Source organism: Numenius arquata, chromosome 8 (genome assembly GCF_964106895.1).
Source record: "Numenius arquata chromosome 8, bNumArq3.hap1.1, whole genome shotgun sequence".
NCBI lineage: Eukaryota > Metazoa > Chordata > Aves > Charadriiformes > Scolopacidae > Numenius > Numenius arquata.
Genome location: NC_133583.1, coordinates 57,238,960 through 57,244,370, shown reverse-complemented (window position 1 = coordinate 57,244,370; position 5,411 = coordinate 57,238,960).

The following is a 5,411-nucleotide window of genomic DNA, read 5'->3' as shown; positions in this document are numbered from 1 at the left end:
CCACTGTGACTTTATTTGCTCAGGAGTTTACTAATTTATTTCTTTTTTTCTCTTTCTCTCAGATGGGTATGTTCTAGTGGAGCATTTGAACTTCAGGTAAACTCGGTTTTTATTTATTATGATGCATATTTTCTTCTCCTTCCTGTGTATAGATATTTGAGATCTGGCGAAATGTACTTAAAACTTCTGAAGGCAGGGAAAGGTTAATGTAAACAGCCCGTATTAAATATTAAATAAGTATTTCCAGTTTTACTCTGCTATTCTGCTGTTACACGGGTTTCCAGTCCAACTGCAGCTAAAAAAAGCCCCATCCAGTCATGACTTGTATAAATCGGAGATTCTTGACTTGCCTTCAGATATGCCATATTAATTCACATCTGCTGCAAACATGGGCCACTCGGTGTGCATCGCCGTGCCAAAAAACACCCTTAAATCCCTTGCTGCAATATCATTTCCTTGCATGCTCATGCATAATTGATACAAATGAACCTCCTATTGCCCAGGTGCCCATTGCTGTGAAACTTTCTTTTTGTACTAAAACTGCTCCGAGAACTGCTCTCCCCTGGAGCATCCCTGAAGATCTCTTCTGTGCTTCCCGCATCCATGAGAGTCCACATTGGTCAACTGTGGAGAGCTGATGTGATTGTAAATAAAGTATTATTTTTTATGCTTACAGTTAAACATGCAAGAGACGTTTCCTTTTTTTTTTTCCCCTTTGCTATTTAGACTATGTCTTCACTGATTAGATGGACATTAGGTATTTTCAGGATTTGTCACTTTTTGGAGTACCTTGTGGGTCAGCTCTGAAATAGCTGTAACATGTCTGCATTTACATGAAAAAAGTTGTGCAGTTTAGTTGCTCCATCTCATTACTGCCTGGTTTAGGTGCTGGAATTGGAAGACTCCCCAAAAAGGTTTGCTCTTTGGAAGGCAAGCCATATAAACATGAACTGGTTTTGGTCTTGACAAAAGTATTGAGACAAGAAGTATGCACCGCCACTCTTGCTGGGTTAAATATATAAAATAGTGGAAAACTTGACTCATTTCTTTCCAAAAAACATTAAAAAAGAGTAAATAAAGCATTCAGTCAAAATTTACTTTATTTTTGTAAGCTAACTTAGGCAGCCCAGATATGCAAAGGCTGACTTCTGGCTCCCCCTGACTCGCAGCAGCAGGCAGTTACCCAACAGTTGCCCCTGTGTTTGGGCTATTCTCCACTGTGGGCCTGGAGGATGATTGCTTATTCGAAGGAAAACGCTCCTAAATGTAGAAAGAGAAATATAAATTGCTAATGGCTTCTCCTCGGTGTAGCCAGTGGATACCTTTTCAAAAACAGAAAAATGTGGATAAGAGTTTTTACATGGCTTTGGAAGAAGAAAAAAAAAAAAAAAACTAAAATATGACTGTAGTGTAGAGCTTCTGCCTCTTGCTGGCACATTTTTAAGAGCCTGTATCGGTTTGCTCATAAATATCCTAAAACAGTAGATGGTTTAATTAGAAATTATTAAATGTTCCAGGCTTAAGAAAACACAGCAAAATAAAAGCGCTGTTTGCCACACGGCCATTTCAAAGCTGGCATAGAAGACATCAGAAAAAACAGAGCAAATATTTAACATTTACTTTTAAGTCTATACAGGCATTCTTATTTATTTTACCATGTGGTTACTATTAAGTGCGTTGGCCTGCATCCATCCTTGCAATAAAAAAAAATAAATAAAACAATCCCCTGTAAGCATGCACAGCTTTGCAGGCTTGCCAGCCCAAATATTTAGACTTCTGTAGCGGAGATGGAGAGTTCGGGGAGCTGAAGTGCGTGTTTGGCTTCAGAGCAGGCTGGGACGTGCTCTATGTCCTTCACCTACAGCCTTTGTGGGGAATTATCCCGATGGAAGTTGTGGAGATGGTTTACCTGGGAGGATTTTTTTTTTTCCACAGCAACGTTTAGGATTGATCCTGTGAAGAAAACATCTCCTTCCTCGACACCTTCCTCCTCCTCCTCCAGCACTAGCTCACAACTCCTGAAGCCTATTAATCACATGCCCTGTAAGCACTATAGGCAAATTTTAAATTAGGCACATGTGCTGGTTCATTTTTGTCTCCTAAGGAAGTTATTTAACATTTTTTTTTTAAATGGAAAAAAAAATAAATCTCCCCATATATCCTGTGATATACGTGACCAGACCCCGGTCCCGTTGCAATTAGGTGCAGTCCTTGTGGGGTTGCAACCCAACTCGATGTGAAACACAAACTTCTGGACTGGTGCTGGCCACTGACTTCATGGGAGGACACCTTGCAACGCACTTAAAACTACTTTTCTTCACGGACAGATTCCAGCGCGTGTACAGCAGGAAAGCGCTTGATATGGGATGACTCAAGACAATACAAAAACGCTTTACATACAGCAACTTAGATTTCCTGCATTAAACCACAGGTCGGCTATATTTAGGTCAAGATATTGGTCAGGAAATTAAATTCTTCTTTTTTTCTTTTATAGCCTTGCTGGTACATCCTAAACACATCAAAACTTGAGGTAATTCTCATGTGACTTTTAAACCCTGTTCCCCTACGTTACTTCTCAAAGTGGAGATTATCATGATAACTGTCCTGCTTTGCTGAATCTGAGGGTGAATTGAAATTTCTTAGAAGCCAATTCCGTGTCACCTAAATTGTGTAAAAAGTAAGAGTGTGGCTAGGGACGAAACTGGAGCACTCGCTGCAGCTTTGTGCTTTAACTGGATTTACTTCCCTCTGCGTCATAGGCGTACATGAACTAAGTCCCCAGTATCCGAACACCCCCTTCCCCCCCGTACCTATCCTGCAATAAAAGGTTATTTTTGCACAATGCCTTGAAAAAGCTTCTCTCCATGCTTTTGCATAAGGAATCAAGATCTCAGTCAGCAAAGGTCCATCAGCTCTGCTGGATGCGAGTTAATACAGAAGAAAAACCTTTGGGCCTGGCTGCTGGCATGTATTTTGGGTTGGGGAAGCTGTTTCTTTTATCCATTTATATATTTTAATTCCCCTTCCTGCCCCTTCGCCCCCCCCACCCAGGCCCTGGGCGCATCCAAGGCCCCGCAGCTGGGATGTGCCAGGAACATCTCCAGAGGGAAACTCTATCAGCCAGCCCCAGCCTGCAAAAAGGGACTGTGCAATAAGTAAGTTTTAAGGATTTCTTGCTCTTGCCTCTTTTCATCTCTGAGTTTATTAAAGTGCAAATGTCAACCATGGAGACAGCTATCACATGCAGTGCAGTACACCGAGAAACACTTTCCACACCATAAATGGAAGGTAAAAGGCTTCGTTGTGATTATCTAATGCACAGTTACTTGCACAAAGGACAAAACTGAACCTAGGCTCTGTGCCCTTCCACCACAGCCAGCCCCAGAAAGTACTAAAGCAATTAATTTGAAAACAAAACCTTCTCCAGTCCATCAGTTGACAAAATAGAAAATGCCAAGAAGGATGGAGTATTTACAGAGCTCGAGATTTTTTTTCTGAGCTTGATGTTAATGATAAGTTTGAAGGGATGCTTATACTCAGAGCTTTTAAAAATTCAGTATTTTAATTAAAAACCCCCCATAAATACATAATATCATAAATCATAAATACTCCTTATAGTACAAATAAAAAAAATTGCACTGGACTAGTCTGGTTCATCTCTCCCACAGAGCTGAGGTTTGTTTGCCCAGAGATGCTGGGCCACGGACACTACAGTTGTCCTCAGATTCAGTTTTGCTTTGCGCTCGAAAATTAAAAAAAACCCAAAATGCCTTGAGGTACAAAACGTGAATATAACATGATACAGAATACATGAACATGCTTTCAGCAACAGGAATAAATATTACCATGTCTACAGTACCTACTTCACAGCTTTGTGAGATGAGGACAAATAAACTATTTCAAAACTTGAAAAAAACATAGAGATGAGTCTTATAAATAAACTTTGATTTTTAAATTAAGGCAGCTTCAGCAGGAATTCCAAGGCTTTTGTTGAAAACAGACTTTTCATAACACCAAAAGCGTACTTATGCTTTGCACCCAGAGCGCTGATTTACCATCCAGTTCTCCTAATTTTGATGACCAAAACCGAGCAAAGATACGTGCATCGAATACATGTAATACCAGGTTTGCTCTCAGCAAAAGTCAGCGTTTGGTCAATAGCTATCATGTGGGAATTCTAAAAGCCAGTTCATCTCTCAGACGTGGGAGTGAGGTACCTCTGAATGAATCGTTAACTCCATGCCCAAGAGGCAGACTGGAAATTCAGAATTATAGGAAGCTGTTGCTTTTTTTTTAATAAGTGAATGATGAAAATATATAAGGGAAGGGCTAAGGAAGCCAAAGGAAAGCGCTAAATGGAAAGCCCATACCAAAATAAGACCTTATAAAGGTGACTCCAGGAGGTACATCATACACCTGAAACAAAAACAGATCCTAAAACTTTCCAGTAAAACACTTCAGGAGCTGGAGCAGGGATTTGTTTGGCTCATCCGAAGGGATGGATGTGCGCTTCTTCTTCCCCCTCTCCTCTCAGCTAATGAAAGGATGAAGCCGAATAATTGCACAAGAAATGGTACTTCAAGTATTTAGAAACACGGCCTGCATGTCTCACCAGTGGGATTCTGCATAAACTGGGGGATTTGTGCACCTCGTGAAATAAAGCTGCGACTTCCAGCAGTTCTAACGTACATCGAAGGCACAATCTCATGTCCTGTGCATAGGTCCCTCTTCCTTCCATGTGGGTGCACGCACGACGACTGATGATAAAAGAGCAGTAAAATGAAAAGGAGTAGACAGAATGGTTATTTTGTTCAAACTTCATCTATTCCAGTGCGAATGCCATTATAATCACTCCCAAAAAAATGTATATACAACAGCTACTAACCAGTCGCTTCACTTTTTACAACACTGCCCAAATATACCCCTGCGCTTCTACACCCCTTACGAACTGCTGAATCAGATGTACACACTAAAGATGCATTTTTGACCCGCTAAGAGAAATAAAAAAACAAAAATCCCGCTGCTTTCAACCTGCTCGTCTCTGACTCCTGGACACAAAACTACCCCAAAACCCTGTCGGCACCAGGGCTTCAGCCGGGGAGGGTGGGAGGATGCTCCTGCCTCCTGATGCCACCTCTCCTCCTGTCCCCAGACAAGGCCATGCTGGGTCCGACGGGGTCAGCTAAGCTACTCAGGGGTTTTACCTAGAAGAGGGTGTAAAAATATCATCCCTTTTCTCCGGGTCCTCTCGCACACCAGGATTAGCGTGTGCGATGGCAGGCATCCAAGGCACACACCTACCCTGCTGGGCAAATAAAACTGAGAGGTCAATCACAGGGATGTCACCTACATTTTTTTTATATATATATACACATATATAATATATACATACATATATGTACACACATATA